Source organism: Urocitellus parryii, chromosome 5 (assembly GCF_045843805.1).
Source record: "Urocitellus parryii isolate mUroPar1 chromosome 5, mUroPar1.hap1, whole genome shotgun sequence".
Classification (NCBI taxonomy): domain Eukaryota; kingdom Metazoa; phylum Chordata; class Mammalia; order Rodentia; family Sciuridae; genus Urocitellus; species Urocitellus parryii.
The window spans coordinates 180,154,945-180,175,977 of NC_135535.1; the positions used below are offsets into that span (position 1 = coordinate 180,154,945).

Below are 21,033 nucleotides of genomic sequence, written 5' to 3' on the forward strand. Positions count from 1 at the left end.
ATGATTGAGGTTATTCGATATTTATCTTTTTGTGTTTGGTTTATTTAACTTAACATAATGTCCCCCAGATTCATCCACATTGTCCCAAATGACAGAATTTCTTGCTTCTTATGACAAACTAATATCCTATTATGTGTGTGTGTGTGTGTGTGTGTGTGTGTGTTATAGTTTTTAGCCATTCATCCATTAATGGATACTTACACTGATTCCCTATCTTGGTTATGGTGAATAATGCTGCAATAATTACTGTGACTTAAGGTATTTTTTTGATATACTGATTTAATTTGGGGGGAGTATACACTCAGTAGTGGAATTGCTGGATCAGATAGCACTTTTTTTTTAATTTTTTGAGGAGCGCACAATGCCATTACCTGCTTCCCCCCACCTCATCAGACACCCTGGCACTGGAAGCAGACTGCCTCCATCCTGGCTCACCTTTCTCGCCATATTTGGTGGGAGCAGCTCCCAGATCAGATGAGAGATCTGGTCATGAAAGATCTTGGAACCCTACAGAGCTAGAAAGGAAGACACATGAGCAACATGAAAATACAAGGGAAGAAAGTGCCCCAAACAAATCAAGATACCACATCATTAGAATCATTGGCAGCCATAGCTGGAGAAATTACAAAGAAGGAGTTCAGGATGTACATGTTTAAAATGTTCTGTGAACTCAAGGAAGTTATAAAGGAGCAAATACAGGCAGTGAAAGATCACTTCGACAAGGAGCTACATAAACAAATATAAGAAGCAAAAGATAAACTCAACAGGGAGATAGAGGTTCTAAAAAAAGAACTAAAAAGAAATTATTTAAATCAAAGAAACAGTAAACCAAATTAAAAGCTCAAATGAAAGCATCACCAACAGAGTAGACTACTTGGAAGATAGGACATCAGACTAGGAAGATAAAATATACAATATTAAAAGGAACATAGACCCACTTAGTGATAATGGTAAGAAACCATGAGCAGAACATTCAAGAAATATGGGATAGCCTCAAAAGACCAAATTTAATAGTTATTGGCATAGAGGAAGGCATAGATGTCCAAACCAAAGGAATGAACAATCTATACAATGAAATAATATCAGAAAACTTTCCAAACATGAAGAATGATTTGGAAACCCAAATTCAAGAAGCCTACAGGATGCTGAATGTACAAAATCAAAACAGATCTGCACCAAGGCACATTATAATAAAAATGCCCAACATATAGAATAAGGAGAGAATTTTAAAAGCCACGAGAGAAAGGAGTCAAATTATATATATGGGAAACCCAAGTAGGATAATGGCAGATTTTTCAACACAGACCCTGAAAGCTAGAAGATCCTATAACAATATATATCAAGTTCTGAAACAAAATGGATGCCAACCAAAATCTTGTATCTAGCAAAATTAAGCGTTAGATTTGAAGATGAAATAAAAACCTTCCCTGATAAGCAAAAGTTAAAAGAATTTATAGCTAGAAAAACAGCACTATAAAACATCCTTTGAAAAATATTCCATGAAGAAGAAACGAAAAACAATAATGAAAATCAACAGAGGGAGGTAGTACCCTAAAGGAAAAACTAATCAAAGAAGAAAACTAAGTCAAGTTAAATAACAAAAATAAACAAATATGGCTGAGAATACAAACCATGTCTCAATAATAACCTTGAATATTAATGGCTTAAACTCACCAATCAAAGGCATAGGCTACCAGATTGGATTTAAAAAAAAAAAGACTCAACAATATGCTGCCTCTAGGAGACTCATCTGATAGGAAAAGACAAATACAGACTGAAGGTAAAAGGTTGGGAAAAATCATACCTTTCATATGGAGTGTGGAAGCAAGCAGGAGTTCCCATCCCCATATCAAATAAAGTAAACTTCAAGCCAAGGTTAATCAAGAGAGATAAAGATGGAAATTACATACAGCTCAAGGGAACCATACATCAACAAGACATAACAATCATAAAAATATATGCCCCAAACAATGGAGCATCTATGTTCATCAAACAAATTCTTCTCAAGTTCAAGAGTCAGACTGACCACAACACAATAATCTTGGGTGACTTTAACACACCTCTCTCACCACTGGATAGATCTTCCAAACAAAAGTTTAATAAAGAAACTATAGAACTCAATAATACAATCAGTAACTTAGACTTAACTGACATATACAGAATATTTCATCCTTCAACGAGCAAATACACTTTTTTTTTTCACCAGCACATGGATCCTTCTCTAAAAGAGACCATATACTATGCCACAGAGCAACTCTTAGCCAATACAAAAACTACTATGCATTTTATAAGATCATAATGGAATGAATTGGAAATCAATGACAAAATAAAAATTACTCTACCACCTGGGGACTAAACAATATGCTACTGAATGAACAATGGGTTACAGAAGATATCAAGGAGGAGATTAAAAATTCTTACAGGTATATGAGAACATAGACACAACACATCAAAATCTCTGAGACACTATGAAAGCAGTACTAAGAGAAAAGTTCATTGCATGGAGTTCATTCCTTAAAAGAAGAAAAAGTCAACAAATAAATGACTTCACATTACGTCTCAAAGCCCCAGAAAAAGAAGAACAAATCAACAGCAAAAGCAGTAGAAGCAAGAAATAATTAAAATTAGAGCTGAAATCAATGAAATCGAAACAAAAGAAATAATTGAAAAATTGACAAAACAAAAAGTTGGTTCTTTGAAAAAATAAATAAAATTGGCAGACCCTTAGCTATGCTAACAAAGACAAGGGAAAAGAAAACTCAAATTACCAGCACATGTGATAAAAAAAAAAGGTAATATCACAACAGACACTACAGAAATACAGGGGATAATTAGAAATTATTTTGAAAAATTATACTCCAATAAAATAGAAGACATTGAAGGCATTGACAGATTTCTTAAGTCATACGATTTGCCCAGATTGAACCAGGAAGATATACACAATTTAAACAGACCAATATCAAGTGATTAAATAGAAGACACCATCAGAAGCCTATCAACCAAGAAAAGCCCAGGACTGGATGGATCCACAGCCAAGTTCTACAAGACCTTTAAAGAAGAACTAATACCAATATTCTTCAATTTATTTCAGGAAATAGAAAAAGAGGCAGCACTTCCAAACTCATTCTATGAGGCCAATATCACCATTCCAAAACCAGGCAAAGATACATCAAAGAAAGAAAACTACAGATCAATATCACTAATGAACATAGGTGCAAAAATTCTCAATAAAATTCTGGCAAATCAAATACAAAAACATATCAAAAAGATCATACACCACAATTAAGTGGAGTTCATCCCAGGGATGCAAGGTTGGTTCAACATACGGAAATCAATAAATGTATTTCATCACATCAATAGACTCAAAGATAAAAATCATATGATCATCTCAATAGACACAGAAAAAGCATTTGACAAAATACAGCACCCCTTCATGTTTAAAACACTAGAAAAACTAGGGATAAGGAACATATCTCAACATTGTAAAGGCTATCTATGGTACGCCCCAGGCCAACAGCATTCCAAATGGAGAAAAATTGAAGGCATTCCCTCTAAAAATTGGAAGAAGAAAGGGATGCCTTCTTTCACCATTTCTATTTAACATAGTTCTTGAAATACTGGCCAGAGCAATTAGACAAAAGAAATTAAAAGGATATGTATAGGAAAAAAAGAACTTAAATTAGCACTATTTGCTGACAGTATGATTCTATACCTTGAAGACCTAAATATTCAACTAGAAAACTTGTAGAACTAGTAAATGAATTCAGCAAAGTAGCAGGATATAAATCAACACCCATAAATAATAGGTATTTCTGTATATCAATGACAAATCCTCTGAGAGGGAAATGAGGAAAACTATCCTATTTACAATAGTCTAAAAAAATATTTGGGAATCAACTTAACAAAAGAGGTGAAAGATCTATACAATGAAAACTACAGAACCCTAAAGAAAGAAATCAAAGAAGTCCTTAAAAGATAGAAAGATCTGGGGGGTTCCAACATGGCGGCCGGCGAGCAGGCAGCATTTTCTATACCTCCGCAGTAACGGGATCAGAGAGACACATAAATACACTTGCATGGGACCTGCTGAGGAACTTCTAACAATATTCCACTGAAAGGAGACCTGCGGATAACTAGTAAGTCTGTGTGAGGGGTCAGTTTGTCCCAGGCGAGTGAATCTCGGCAACGCGGATCAGGGACACAATCCCGCCGGCCGCCGCTGAACTGCAGCGAACATATGAACATACTGGGCCCCGCAGGCCTGAGTCTGTGAACTGCCTCTGGCGGTTCGGCGCTAGGAACCACACTCCTACCACCCCACCCCCCCCAGCCGGTTCGGAGCAACGCGGATCAGGGACACAATCCCGCCGGCCGCCGCTGCAGTTAACTGCAGCGAACATATGAACGTACTGGGGCCCACAGGCCTGAGTCTGTGAACTGACTCTAGCGGTTTGGCGCTAGGAACAACACTCCCACCACCCCACCCCACCCCCAGCCAGTTCGGAGCAACGCGGATCAGGGACACAATCCCGCTGGCCGCCGGACTGGGCCCCGCAGGCCTGAGTCTGTGAACTGCCTCTGGCGGTTTGGCGCTAGGACATTGGCAGCGCTTAGTGCTGAGTTCCAGCTTTGAGACAGAGGAGAGAAGCGGTCCAGTTTGGTTCCAGACACCGGTCGGACCACAGAGGAGGACAGCAGCTGCCATTTCGGAGAGATGATGTAATCATCCCCATGTTCTACTGATCTGAGCTCATTGAGCTACGGAACAGGTGATTTCAGGCTGGTATTTGCCTGCGTCTAGCAGACAGATTTCTTGCTCAGGCTCCGGACTGGGGATCTTGTGGAGAATACTCCTAGAGGCTTGTGCCTGGCAAGGCGTGCACCGGGCACTGAGCAGCTGGAATCTGGTTCCCGGGGCTAACCTGGCCCAGGTCTGAGGAAACTGCGGAGACTGCCGGTGGAGGCCAGCTCCAAGTGGAGCCGGTGCTGAGCTTGGGGCGACTGGGTTCTGACTCCCGGAACAGTTTTGACCTGGGGCTGGGGAACCCGTGGGGGTCGCTCGCTGGAGCCAGCTCCCAGCGGAGAGTGTATCAGGATCGGAGAGGCGGGGTTCTGGCTACCTAAGCTGCTTTGGCCCAAGGCTAGGGAACCAGCGGTGACTGCTTCTCAGTCAGGGTCCTGCTGGGTGCTGTGGGGGCAGAGTGGAGCTTCCACCTGCGCCCAGAGCAGGCCAAGTGACCCGCCGGCGTGGTATCATGACACCCCAAATGCAGCTGGGACTGAAGAGAGTAGCCGCCCACGCCTAGAATAGGACCAGCGACCCCGAGGCGCAGTAACCAAGTAACCTCATTTGGAGTAGGGGCTGTGCAGAGCTGCCATCTGAGCAAGCAGGGCTGGCAGACCTGCAGCCCACTGGCAAGACAGACCAGGTAGCTTGCCAGCGTGGTGGACATGTAACACCGAGGCAGTTGCGTCACACTGGTTGGAGTGGGGGCGGAGCAGGGTCGCCGCCTGGGTCCGGAGGGGGCCCAGCGACCCGTTGGAGAGGTAGTCAGGTACCCCCATTGGGAGTGGGGGCTGTGCAGAACTGCGACCCACCGGCCTAGAGGCCTGCCAGCGTGGTAGACACGTCACACCAATTGGAGTGGGGACCCAGCAGAGCCACCACCCACATCCAGATCAGGACCAACGACCCCAGGGCGTGGTAGTTACGTTACCACAATTGGAGTGGGGGCAGAGCAGGGCCGCCACCCATGCCCGCAGGGGGGGCAGACCTGCGACCAATCAGCGTGGTAGACAGACCACCATAATTACAGGAGGAGCACAGCCACTACCCGCCCTGCAAGGGAGACTTCCCAACTATACAAGTGCAATATAAATAAATAGGATAGCATCTTCAACAAATGGTGCTGGGAAAACTGGAAATCCATTTGCATCAAAATGAATCTGAATCCCTATCTCTCGCCATGCACAAAAGTTAACTCAAAATGGATCAAGGAGCTTGATATTAAATCAGAGACACGGCATCTGATAGAAGAAAAAGTTGGTTATGATTTACATACTGTGGGATTGGGCTCCAAATTCCTCAATAGGACACCCATAGCGCTAGAGTTAACAACTAGAATCAACAAATGGGACTTACTCAAACTAAAAAGTTTTTTCTCAGCAAAAGAAACAATAAGAGAGATAAACAGGGAGCCTACATCCTGGGAACAAATCTTTACTCCACACACTTCAGATAGAGCCCTAATAACCAGAATATACAAAGAACTCAAAAAAATAGACAATATGATAACAAATAACCCAATCAATAAATGGGCCAAGGACCTGAACAGACACTTCTCAGAGGAGGACATACAATCAATCAATAAGTACATGAAAAAATGCTCACCATCGCTAGCAGTCAGAGAAATGCAAATCAAAACTACCCTAAGATACCATCTCACTCCAGTAAGACTGGCAGCCATTAGGAAGTCAAACAACAATAAGTGCTGGAGAGGATGCGGGGAAAAGGGCACTCTTGTTCATTGCTGGTGGGACTGCAAATTGGTGCAGCCAATTTGGAAAGCAGTATGGAGATTTCTTGGAAAGCTGGGAATGGAACCACCATTTGACCCAGCTATTCCCCTTCTCGGTCTATTCCCTAAAGACCTAATAAGAGCATGCTACAGGGACACTGCCACATCGATGTTCATAGCAGCACAATTCACGATAGCAAGATTGTGGAATCAACCTAGATGCCCTTCAATAGATGAATGGATAAAAAAAATGTGGCATTTATACACAATGGAGTATTACTCTGCATTAAAAAATGACAAAATCATAGAATTTGGAGGGAAATGGATGGCATTAGAGCAGATTATGCTAAGTGAAGCTAGTCAATCTTTAAAAAACAAATACCAAATGACCCCTTTGCTATAAGGGGAGTAAACAAGGACAGGGTAGGGACGAAGAGCTTGAGAAGAAGATTTACATTAAATAGGGATGAGAGGTGGGAGGGAAAGGGAGTGAGAAGGGAAATCGCATGGAAATGGAAGGCGATCCTCAGGGTTATACAAAATGACATATAAGAGGAAAGGAGGGGTAAGACAAGATAATACAAATCGAAGAAATGATTTACAGTAGAGGGGGTAGAGAGAGAAAAGGGGAGGGGAGGGGAGGGGAGGAGGGATAGTAGAGAATAGGACAGACAACAGAATACATCAGACACTAGAAAGGCAATTTGTCAATCAATGGAAGGGTAACTGATGTGATACAGCAATCTGTATACGGGGTAAAATTGGGAGTTCATAACCCACTTGAATCAAACTGTGAAATATGATGTATTAAGAACTATGTAATGTTTTGAATGACCAACAATAAAAAAAAAAGAACTATGTAATGTTTTGAACGACCAACAATAAAAAAAAAAAAGAAAGTAAACGCAAACATCAAAAAGCAAAAAAAAAAAAAAAAAAAGAAAGATCTACCTAGCTCCTGGATAGGCAGAATTAATATTATCAAAATAACCATACTTCCAAAAGCACTATACAGATTTAACACAATTCTGATCAAAATACCAATGGCATTTCTCATAGAAATAGAAAAAGCAATCATGAAATTCATCTGGAAAAATAGGAGACCCAGAATAGCCAAAGCAATCCTTAGCAGGAAGAGTAAAGCAGGCGGCATCATGATACCAGACCTTAAACTATACTACAGAGAATAGTAATAAAAACAGCATGGTATTGGCACCAAAACAGACTGGTAGACCAATGATACAGAATAGAGGACAGAGACTAACCCACAAAATTACAATTACCTTATATTAGACAAAGGCACCAAAAACATGCATTGGAGAAAAGATAGCCTCTTCAACAAATGGTGCTGGATCTTCAACAAATGGTGCTGGGAAAACTGGAAATCCATTTGCACCAAAATGAATCTGAATCCCTATCTCTCGCCGTGCACAAAAGTTAACTCAAAATGGATCAAGGAGCTTGATATTAAATCAGAGACACGGCATCTGATAGAAGAAAAAGTTGGTTATGATCTACACGCTGTGGGATCGGGCTCCAAATTCCTCAATAGGACACCCATAGCGCTAGAGTTAACAAATAGAATCAACAAATGGGACTTACTCAAACTAAAAAGTTTTTTCTCAGCAAAAGAAACAATAAGAGAGATAAACAGGGAGCCTACATCCTGGGAACAAATCTTTACTCCACACACTTCAGATAGAGCCCTAATAACCAGAATATACAAAGAACTCAAAAAATTAGACAATAAGATAACAAATAACCCAATCAATAAATGGGCCAAGGACCTGAACAGACACTTCTCAGAGGAGGACATACAATCAATCAACAAGTACATGAAAAAATGCTCACCATCGCTAGCAGTCAGAGAAATGCAAATCAAAACTACCCTAAGATACCATCTCACTCCAGTAAGTCTGGCAGCCATTAGGAAGTCAAACAACAATAAGTGCTGGAGAGGATGCGGGGAAAAGGGCACTCTTGTTCATTGCTGGTGGGACTGCAAATTGGTGCAGCCAATTTGGAAAGCAGTATGGAGATTTCTCGGAAAGCTGGGAATGGAACCACCATTTGACCCAGCTATTCCCCTTCTCGGTCTATTCCCTAAAGCCCTAACAAGAGCATGCTACAGGGACACTGCTACATCGATGTTCATAGCAGCTCAATTCACGATAGCAAGACTGTGGAACCAGCCTAGATGCCCTTCAATAGATGAATGGATAAAAAAAATGTGGCATTTATATACAATGGAGTATTATTCTGCATTAAAAAATGACAAAATCATAGAATTTGGAGGGAAATGGATGGCATTAGAGCAGATTATGCTAAGTGAAGCTAGTCAATCTTTAAAAAACAAATACCAAATGACTCCTTTGATATAAGGGGAGTTAACAAGGACAGGGTAGGGACGAAGAGCTTGAGAAGAATATTTACATTAAACAGGGATGAGAGGTGGGAGGGAAAGGGAGTGAGAAGGGAAAGTGCATGGAAATGGAAGGCGATCCTCAGGGTTATACAAAATGTCATATAAGAGGAATGGAGGGGTAAGACAAGATAATACAAATGGAAGAAATGATTTACAGTAAAAGGGGTAGAGAGAGAAAAGGGGAGGGGGGGAGGGGAGGGAAGGGGAGGGGAGGGGGGATAGTAGAGAATAGGACAGACAGCAGAATACATCAGACACTAGAAAGGCAATATGTCAATCAATGGAAGGGTAACTGATGTGATACAGCAATTTGTATACGGGGTAAAAGGGGGAGTTCATAATCCACTTGAATCAAACCGTGTAATATGATGTATTAAGAACTATGTAATGTTATGAACGACCAATAAAAAAAAAAATACTAAAAATATTAAAAAAAAATAATAAAATAAAAAAATAAATAAATAAAAAAAAAAAAAAAAAAAAAAAAAAACAAATGGTGCTGGGAAAACTGGAAATCCATATGCAACAAAATGAAATTAAACCCCTATCTCTCACCATGTGCAAAACTCAACTCAAAGTGCATCCAAGGACCTAGAAATTAAACCAGAGACTCTGCATCTAATAGAAGAAAAAGTAGGCCCTAATCTTCCTCATGTGGGACTAGGCCTCAACTTCCTTAATAAGACTCCTATAGTGCAAGAATTAAAACCAAGAATCAATAAATGGGATCGATTCAAACTAAAAAGTTTCTTCTCAGCAAAAGAAATAATCTATGAGGTGAATAGAGAGCCTACATCTTGGGAGCAAATTTTTTTACCCCTTATCAGATAGATCACTAATCACTAGGGTATATAAAGAAATCAAAAAGCTAAGCACCAAAAAAAAAACCAAATAACCCAATCAATAAATGGGCCAACGACTTGAACAGACACTTCTCAGAAGAGGATATACAATCAATCAACAAATATATGAAAAAATATTCATCATCTCTAGCAGTTAGAGAAATGCAAATCAAAACTACTCTAAGATATCATCTTACTCCAGTCAGAATGACAGCTATTATGACAAACAGTAATAAGTGTTGGCAAGGATGTGGGGAAAAAGGTACACTCATATACTGCTGGTGGGACTGCAAATCGGTGCAGCCAACTGGAAAGCAGTATGGAAATTCCTTAGAATACTGGGAATAGAACCACCATTTGACCTATCTATCCAACTCTTTGGTCTATACTCAAAGGACTTAAAAACAGCATACTACAAGGACACAGCCACATCAATGTTTATAGTAGCACAATTCACAAAATCTAAACTGTGGAACCAACCTACATGCCTTTCAGTAGATGAATGGATAAAAAAATGTGGCATATATACACAATGGAATTTTACTCAGCAATAAAAAAAGAATAAAATCATGGAATTTGCAGGAAATGGATGGCGTTGGAGAAGATAATGCTAAGTGAATTTAGCCAATCCCAAAAAAACAAATGCTGAATGTTTTCTCTGATATAAAGAGACTGCTTCATAGTGGGGTAGGAAGGGATAGCATGGGAGGAATAGATGAACTTTAGATAGGGCAGAGGGGTGGGAGGGGAAGGGAGGGGGCAAGGGGTTAGAAATGATGGTGGAATGTGATGGACATCATTATCCAAAGTGCATGTATGAAGACATGAATTCGTGTGAACATACTTTATATACAACCAGAGATATGAAAAATTGTGCTGTATATGTGTAATAAGAGTTGTAATGCATTCCCCTGTAATTTATTTTTTTAAAAATCAATTAAAATATTTTAAAAAGAAAAATTTTCTTTTTCAAGGAAAAAAATTTTTTTAGGAATCTATATTTTTTTTCATAATTGCTGTGACAAAGTTACGTTCCCAACAATGTGTATCTCTACATCTTTGCCAACATTAGTTATCATTTGTCTATTTTTTATTTTCTTTTTTGGCAGTGCTGGGACTCTCCCAAGGCCTTGTGTATGCCAGACAAGCACACTATTTCTGAATTACATCCCAGTGCACTTTTGGCTTTTTGATGATATTCATTCCAAGAGGAGTGAGGTGGTATCTTACTGTGTTTGTTTTGTTTTGTTAACTGAGGCCATGTTCCACTCCCAGAAATTCTTATTTAACTGGTATAAGAGTACCTACCTCATGTGCTATATAATATGATAATATAATACAATGTGTAATGATCAAATTAGGGTAACAAGCATTTCCAATTCCTCAAATTTAAAAAAAAAATTAATTGTAGTTGGACACAATACTTTTATTTATTTTTATATGGTGCTGAGGATTGAACCAGCTCCTTGAACATGCTAGGCAAGTACTCTACCACTGAGCCCCAGCCCCCATTTCCTCAAATATTAATCATTTCTATGTGTCAGAAACCTTTATCTTTTTTTCTAGGTATTTTGAAATGATCATACATTACTACAAACTAATTACCTTACTAGTATGGAATAACTAATTGCTCCTCTTTTAAAGGCCCTAATCTAAGCTTTCTCTGTTCACCCTACCCCTATATTTCCAGTCTTCAGTGATTACTATTCCATTCTCTTCTTTGTTGTGATAGTTTTTTAAAATTTCCACAAAAGAGTAAAGAACATGTGTGGTATTTATTTTTCTTTGCCAGACTTATTTCTCTTTACATAATGTCTTCAAGTTTCATCCATGTTGCTGTGACAGGATTTCATTCTTTTTTTTAGCTGAGTATATTTATTTATATATCACATATTCTTTATCCATTCATCAGTTGATAGATGCTTTGTTGATTCCATATCCTGGCTATCATGAGTAGTCCTGCAAGAAACATGGGAGTTGTTTTAGTTGGGTTTTTGTTGCTGTGATCAAAAGACCTGACAAGAACAATGTAGAAAATAAAAAGTTTGAAGATGGAGGCGGGGAGTGAGTGAGCTGCTCTGTGCTCCGCGCCACCGCGACCGCAGCGTATGTTGCTGCTTCTTAAAAGAAGAAGTAAAGATCATTAAAGGAGATCTGTCGACAAGGATTCAGCACCATGTCAAGAAAAGGGCCTAGATGGAGTGAATCCGCCACGACTTCAGCGTGAGCAGTAAGGCTGCAGCCCCCGAGCTGCCCGGCTCCCTGGGCCCCTTCTCATTCCCCTCTCCGCCTCTACGCTTCGCTTCTCCCCCGCCATCTCTCCTCCCACGCTCACTCCCTAAATCTAGATCTCAATCTCTTTCCCCCACCCCAACCGCTCTCTCGCGTGCCCAGTACCCGGCCTGCGCGGGTCCCGAGGCGCTGCCTCCCCTCCCCCAGCCCGCACCCCCTCCACGGGGGTCCCGAAGGCCACAGCTTGGCCGCTGCCGCCGCCGCCGCCGCTGCAGCCACCGCCGCTGCCGCCACCACTTTCCGCGGAGCACCTTAGAACAGACTCTTAACCGCGAGAGTGAGCTGCCGAGTAAAATGGAACAGCTGATAAGATGAGTGACAATTTAAAATCTAAATGATCCAACATGGCGGCGGACGCGGAGAGATCAAGTCTCTAACCCCTTCAGCTGCACGGGCATAGGGAAAAGTAAACTGTCAAAATACTGTTCGCACAGGACCACTAGGCACGGTTGAGCTGAAGTGGACCCCAGGCGAACGGTCTAGCCTTCTCAGAACACACCGAGCCCGAATTGGCTGCATTCTAGCTCCGGTTCGCCTGCTTCATGTGACTCAGCACTAATGATCCCACTGAAATAACTAGTCGGCCCACCTGAACTCAAAGAGGTAAAAGCCAACTGAGCACCACAGCCAGACCCAGGGAATCAGGAGTGACGCAGGACTAGCGGCGCAGAACTCCCAGCTATCACTATCACCAGTGCTGACAACAGGTCCCTTGCACCAGCTATCAGGGGAGTTGCTGCTACCTGAGGGCAAAAAAATTCGCTGGGGGCCCTCAGCCCCAAGCCCTACAAACTTAGGGTCTGAGGGAGGCAAACAGAAAGGGTGTGCCCAGGCACCCATGAAAACAGGGCTCCCAGGAGCAGCAGACCTGGCGTGTAGTCAGTATTGTGGTGAGTGTCACAGGTAAGCGGGGCCTGGCTTGAGGAACCACAAGAGAAGGCCCTAGGCACTCAGAATTGGAGACCCGCACAGTCTGGGAAGAAGAGCTGAGGCACAGTGATTGGTTCCCACCTATCAAGAAGAGAAGCCTGGCCCAGTGGGCATAGCTCCACCAACTGGAAGAGAAGTTAATCGAGCTATATGACTGCATTTATTATTATTATTTTTTTTAATGATTATTATTAGTATTTTTTTATTTTTTTTTATTTTATTTTCACTTTTTGTTGTTGATGTAGTTGTTGTTCTTTAACTTTCTTATTAATGGTTTCAATTTTTTTAAATTCTTTTTATTTTATTAGTATTACTATTATTTTTTAAACTTTAATTTCCATTTTTTACTATCATTATAAATTTTTTTCTTTTTTTTGTTTTAAATTTTTATTTTTTTCGTTTCTTCTTTCTTTCTTTTCACTTTTTTTTCTTTTGTCTTCTCACTTCTGTTCAATTTTCCTATTCCCCCTTCCTTGAATTCTACCTGCCTACACTCATTCTCTTTAGTGACTTCTTCCCTCCCCTTCTAATATCTCTCCTCCCCAGTGCCTGCAAGCTAGGCAAACCTGCAACCCACGGGCGGGTCAGGTCCACCAACCTGCCGAACCGGCCCCTCCCCCAGTGCCTGCAAGCTAGGCGAACCTTCGACCCATTGGGAGGTTAGGCCCAGCAACCTGCGGAGTGACAGTGGTGCCCCTCGTGCCTGCTGGGTAGGCGGACCTTTGACCGACCAGCAGAGCAGACCTAGGGCCTGCTAGCGTGGTAGACGGATCACACCAATTGGAGGAGGATCACAGCCACTACCTGCCCTGCAAGGGTGATTTTTCAACTATACAAGAGCAATATAAATAAATAGAGAGAAAATTTCAAAACACAACAGTTTCACCAAGCAGAAAGAAACGCCAGCAGTATGAAAAGACAAGGAAAGAAAGGATTACAGGCAATGCAGGTCAACTCAACTTTAGAAGAGGTAATAGGTGCAACAGATGGAATGTCAGATAGAGAGGTCAGGATATACATGCTTCAGATGATCTGGAGTCTCAAGGAAGACATGAGACAGCAAAATCAGATAATGAAAGATCACATTGACAAACAAATCCAAGAAGTAAAAGATCAATTTCACAGGGAGATAGAGGTAATAAAAAACAAACAAATAGAAATCCTAGAAATGCAGGAAACAATAAACCAACTTAAAAACTCAATTGAGAATACTACCAGCAGAGTAGATCACTTAGAAGAGAGAACATCAGACAATGAAGACAAAGTATTTCAACTGGAAAAGAACATAGACAGCTCAGCAAGTCTGCTAAGAAACCATGAGCAGAACATCCAAGAATTATGGGACAATATCAAAAGACCAAATTTAAGAGTCATTGGGATACAGGAAGGCACAGAGCTCCATACCAAAGGAATAAACAGTCTATTCAGTGAAATAATACGAGAAAACTTCCCAGACTTGAAGAATGAGACAGAATCCCAAATCCTAGAAGCCTACAGGACGCCGATGGTGCAAAATCATAAGAGATCCACACCTAGACACATTATAATGAAGATGTCCAACATACAGAATAAGGAGAGAATTTTAAAAGCTGCAAGAGAAAGAAAGCAGATTACATTTAGGGGTAAACCAATCAGGATAACAGCTGATCTCTCAACACAGACTCTGAAAGCTAGAAGATCCTGGAATAACATATTTCAAACACTGAAAGAAAATGGGTTCCAACCAAGAATTGTGTATCCGGCGAAATTAAGCTTCAGGATAGAAGATGAAATTAAAACCTTCCACGATAAACAAAAGTTAAAAGAATTCGCAGCTAGAAAACCATCTCTTCAAAAAATCCTTGGCAAAACATTACAGGAAGAGGAAATGGAAAATAACATTGAAAACCAACTATGGGAGGTAGGACAGTAAAGGGGGGAAAGTAGTCAAAGAGGATAACAAATCAGGTTTAGTAACATTAGTAAACAAATATGGCTAGAAGAACAAACCATATCTCAATAATAACCCTAAATGTTAATGGCTTAAACTCACCAATTAAGAGACACAGGCTAGTAGAATAGATCACAAAACAAGACCCAACAATATGCTGCCTACAGGAGACGCATCTGATAGGAAAAGATATTCATAGACTGAAGGTGAAAGGTTGGGAAAAATCATACCACTCATATGGACTGAGGAAACAAGCAGGAGTGTCCATACTCATATCTAATAAAATAGATTTCAAGCCAAAGTTAATCAAAAGGGATAAAGAAGGACACTTCATACTGCTCAAGGGAACCATACACCAACAAGACATAACAATCATAAATATATATGCCCCAAATAATGGTGCAGCTGTGTTCATCAAGCAAACTCTTCTCAAGTTCAAGAGTCTAATAGACCACCATACAATAATCATGGGAGACTTCAACTCACCTCTCTCACCACTCGACAGATCTACCAAACAAAAGTTAAATAAGGAAACTATAGAACTCAACAACACAATTAACAACCTAGACTTAATTGACATATATAGACTATACCACCCAACATCAAGTAGTTACACTTTTTTCTCAGCAGCACATGGAACCTTCTCAAAAATAGACCATATATTATGTCACAGGGCAACTCTTAGACAATATAAAGGGGTAGAGATAATACCATGCATCTTATCTGATCATAATGGAATGAAACTGAAAATCAATGATAAAAGAAGGAAGGAAAAATCAAGCATCACTTGGAGAATGAACAATAGGTTGCTGAATGATCAATGGGTTTTAGAAGACATCAAGGAGGAAATTAAAAACTTCCTAGAGTTAAATGAAAACACAGACACAACATATCGGAATCTATGGGACACATTGAAAGCAGTTCTAAGAGGAAAATTCATTGCTTGGAGTTCATTCCTCAAAAAAAGAAAAAACCAACAAATAAATGATCTCATACTTCATCTCAAAATCCTAGAAAAAGAAGAGCAAAACAACAGCAAAAGAAGTAGAAGGCAAGAAATAATTAAAATCAGAGCTGAAATTAATGAAATTGAAACAAAAGAAACAATTGAAAAAATTGACAACACTAAGAGTTGGTTCTTTGAAAAAATAAATAAAATTGACAGACCCTTAGCCATGCTAACGAAGAGAAGAAGAGAGAGACCCAAATTACTAGCATACGGGATGAAAAAGGCAATATCACAACAGACACTTCAGAAATACAGAAGATAATCAGAAATTTTTGAATCCTTATACTCCAATAAAATAGAAGATAGTGAAGGCATAGATAAATTCCTTAAGTCTTACGATCTGCCCAGATTGAGTCAGGAGGATATAGACAACCTAAACAGACCAATAACAATAGAAGAAATAGAAGAAACCATCAAAAGATTACGAACTAAGAAAAGCCCAGGACCGGATGGGTATACAGCAGAGTTTTACAAAACCTCTAAAGAGGAACTAACACCATTACTTTTCAAGCTATTTCAGGAAATAGAAAAAGAGGGAGAACTTCCAAATTCATTCTACGAGGCCAACATCACCCTGATTCCGAAACCAGACAAAGACACTTCAAAGAAAGAAAACTACAGACCAATATCTCTAATGAACCTTGACGCAAAAATCCTCAATAAAATTCTGGCGAATCGGATTCAAATACATATCAAAAAAATTATACACCATGATCAAGTAGGATTCATCCCTGGGATGCAAGGCTGGTTCAATATACGGAAATCAATAAATGTTATTCACCACATCAATAGACTTAAAAATAAGAACCATATGATCATCTCGATAGATGCAGAAAAAGCTTTCGACAAAGTACAGCATCCCTTTATGTTCAAAACTCTAGAAAAATTAGGGATAACTGGATCATACCTCAACATTGTAAAAGCAATCTATGATAAACCACAGGCCAGCATCATTCTGAATAGAGAAAAATTGAAGGCATTCCCTCTAAGATCTGGTACAAGACAGGGATGCCCTCTCTCACCACTTCTGTTCAACATAGTCCTCGAAACACTGGCCAGAGGAATTAGACAGACGAAAGAAATTAAAGGCATAAAAATAGGAAAAGAAGAACTTAAATTATCACTATTTGCAGATGATATGATTCTATACCTAGCAGACCCAAAAGGGTCCACAAAGAAGCTATTAGAGCTAATAAATGAATTCAGCAAAGTGGCAGGATATAAGATCAACACGCATAAATCAAAGGCATTCCTGTATATCAGCGACAAACCCTCTGAAACGGAAATGAGGACAACTACTCCATTCACAATATCCCCCCAAAAAATAAAATACTTGGGAATCAACCTAACAAAAGAGGTGAAAGATTTATACAATGAAAATTACAGAACCCTAAAGAAAGATATAGAAGAAGACCTTAGAAGATGGAAAAATATACCCTGCTCATGGATAGGCAGAACTAACATCATCAAAATGGCGATATTACCAAAAGTTCTCTATAAGTTCAATGCAATGCCAATCAAAATCCCAACAGCATTTCTTGTAGAAATAGATAAAAGAATCATGAAATTCATATGGAATAATAAAAGACCCAGAATAGCAAAAACAATACTAAGCAGGAATTGTGAATCAGGCGGTATAGCGATACCAGACTTCAAACTATACTACAGAGCAATAGTAACAAAAACAGCATGGTACTGGTACCAAAACAGGCGGGTGGACCAATGGTACAGAATAGAGGACACAGTAACCAATCCACAAAACTACAACTATCTTATATTTGATAAAGGGGCTAAAAGCATGCAATGGAGGAAGGATAGCATCTTCAACAAATGGTGCTGGGAAAACTGGAAATCCATTTGCATCAAAATGAATCTGAATCCCTATCTCCCGCCATGCACAAATGTTAACTCAAAATGGATCAAGGAGCTTGATATTAAATCAGAGACACGGCATCTGATAGAAGAAAAAGTTGGTTATGATCTACATACTGTGGGATCAGGCTCCAAATTCCTCAATAGGACACCCATAGCGCAAGAGTTAACAACTAGAATCAACAAATGGGACTTACTCAAACTAAAAAGTTTTTTCTCAGCAAAAGAAACAATAAGAGAGATAAACAGGGAGCCTACATTCTGGGAACAAATCTTTACTCCACACACTTCAGATAGAGCCCTAATAACCAGAATATATAAAGAACTCAAAAAATTAGATAATAAGAGAATAAAAAGTTTATTGGAGCTCACAGTTTCAGAGGTCACAGTTCAAAGACAGCTGGCTCCATTGCTCTGGGCCTAAGATAAGACAGAATATCATGGTGGAAGTGTTTGTTGGGGGAAAACAACTAAGGACATGCCTCTAGGAAGCAGAAAGAGTGAATACTGCTCACCAGGAAAAAATACATACCAGTTCTGCTCAACAGGAAAAAATATAGACCCCAAGGGCACACCCCAGTGACCTACCTCCTCTAGCCACACTTTTCTGTCTATAGTTATCACCAAATTATTCATTCTGGATTAAGGCTCTGATTAGGTTTAGGCTGTCATGATCCAATCATTTTTAACTCTAAACTTTCTTGCATTGGCTCACACATGAGCTTTGATCTTTAGGGGACATCTCATATCTAAATCATAACATTTTACCCCTGACCCCCAAAAGCTCATGGCCATCTTATAATGTGAAATACATTTAGTTCATTTCCAAGTGTCTCCATAGTCTTAATAGCTTCAGCATTGTCCAAAAATCCATGTCCAAGGGCTCCTCTGAGACTAAGGCAAATTCTTAGATATACTTCCTTATAAAAAATTCAAAGCAAGTTATATATATATATATATATATATATATATATATATATATATCCAAAATATAAAGGCAGAGTAACATTTCCATTCCATAGGGAGAAATTCGCACATTGAATGAAGGAATGGGACCAAAGCAAGACCAAAATCCAGCTGGGCAAACAAGGCCTTTGAGCTTCATGTCCCCCATGAGGCACATTGCATGATGATATTCTCTCCAGAGGGATTGTGTACCTCTACCCCTTTGGCCTTGCTGGTTGAAGTCCAAGCGGCCTTTCTCTTGGCAGTTGCCCAATTCCTATAGTTTTCATTGACAGACTTCCCAGGTTACTGGTATCTCTTATTCTTGGGGATCTGCAATGAAGCTTTGGCTTCCATCTCATATCTTCAGGCATTGCCCTTTCAGAGACTGCCCATAGGGAATCTGACTCTGCTATGCTTGTCTAGGCTCCCAAGCTATCCTTTGAAATCTCAGTGGAAGTCTCCAAGACCTCTAACTCCAGCATCCTGCAGTCCTGCAGAACTGGCACCATTTGGTGGATTCCCAGGTCAGCCACAATCTGAACAGTAGCCAAGCTTCCTGCAGCAACCTCTGAGTATCTGCATTGCTGAATATCGTGAAACATCTTCCTAGATGCCTCTGTGCAAACCAGGTGCCTCATACTCTCTTTTCAAAGGCATTTTAAATTTTACATCCTTGATCCTGAGATGGGTGTGGTCTTGCCATTTTCTGAGGTGCCCTGAAGCCATATTTTATATTGTCTGTTTCTATTATCTATTTCTGTTGTCACCATTTCTTTAGTGGCTTTAATTGCTTTAACAACCACACCTTCCTTAGCCAGAGTTCGATTCCCATTTTTCTTGCCAAACTGCAAGTTTTCAAATCTTCCTGCTCTGCTTTCTGCTCCTGAGTATCATGGTAAACTTGGCTAACAGCCCCTAGCAGTATCCATGCCATACTGCCTGAATGCTGTGAGATTTCCTCTACCAGAGTCATTAGTTCTTCACCTTTAAATTCAATCTCAGGAAAGTCTCAGCACATGGGCAAAATGGAAACAACATCTTTGCCACAATGTAACATGAATGACCTCTAGTCCAATTTCCAGTAAAGTTCTACTTCTCCTCTGCAATTTCATGAGCTCAGTCTTTGCTGTCCTTTTGCATTTTGGTCTTCTGAACTCCACCAGAATCAGCCATCAAGGTCCACTTGCAACTAAAAGTTTTCTAGCTTGCACCTTTTTTTTTTTCAAAATTCCTGCCACAAATTCCAAAGAGTTCCCAAATCTCCTGAACCAAAGACCTGACAAGAACAACATGGAAGAAGAAAATTTCATTTAGGGGCTCATGGTTTTAGAGGTTCAGTCCAGGGTTATCTGACTTAATATTGTTTGACCTAAAGCAAAGCAGGACATCATGGCAGAAGGGCATGGGAGAGGAAAGTAGGTCAGGACATGGCACAAGAAGCAGAAGAGAGCTCCACTCACCACGAACAGCATATAAACTCCAAAGCCATGCCCAGTGACCCACCTCCTCCAGCTGCTCTTCACCTGCCTACAGTTACCACCCAGTTAATTCCTATCAGTGACCAATGCACTGATTAAGCTAAAACTCTCATAATTCAATCATTTGACATCTAAACTTTCTTTCATTACATTAACTTTTGGGAGACACCTCATATCTACACCATAATAGGAGTACTACAGGTATCTCTTGGATCTAACAATTTCATTTCCTTCGGATATTTTCCCAGGTGTGATATCAATTTTTAATTTTTTAAACACACTCCATACTTTTTTCCATAATGACTGTACTAATTCACATTCCCACTGATTGTACATAAGAGTTCCCTTTTTTTGTCTCCTCTCTAGCATTTATTTTGTGTCTTTTTGATAATAGCCATTAAAACTGGAGTGAAATAATATTTCATTGTGGTTTTGATGTGCATTTCCCTGATTAGAAAATTGAACATATTTTTTCATACACATGTTGGCCCTGTGTATATTTTCCTTTAAGGATTCAGACATTTGTTCATTTTTTAGCTTAATTATTTGGGATTTTTGGCTGTTTGAGTTCCTTGTATAATCTGCATATTAATCCCATGTCGATAAATAATTTGTAAATAATTTCTACTATTCTGTTATTTCCTTTTTAATACTGGTTGCTTCCTTTGCTATGCAGAAGCTTCTTTGAGATAATCCTATTAGTATATTTTTACTTTTGTCATCCAAGTTTTTTCGGTTTTATACAAAAAATCTTTGCCTACACCAATGTCTTGAAGGATATCCTCTATG

At 39.9% G+C, this 21,033-nt stretch overlaps 1 protein-coding gene across 3 annotated transcripts in view; it reads left to right on the forward strand.

Annotated features, from left to right (window-relative positions):
• Entpd1 (ectonucleoside triphosphate diphosphohydrolase 1) overlaps nucleotides 1–21,033 on the forward strand; it is a 112,618-nt gene that overhangs the window by 85,798 nt on the left and 5,787 nt on the right. The window lies entirely within an intron of this gene.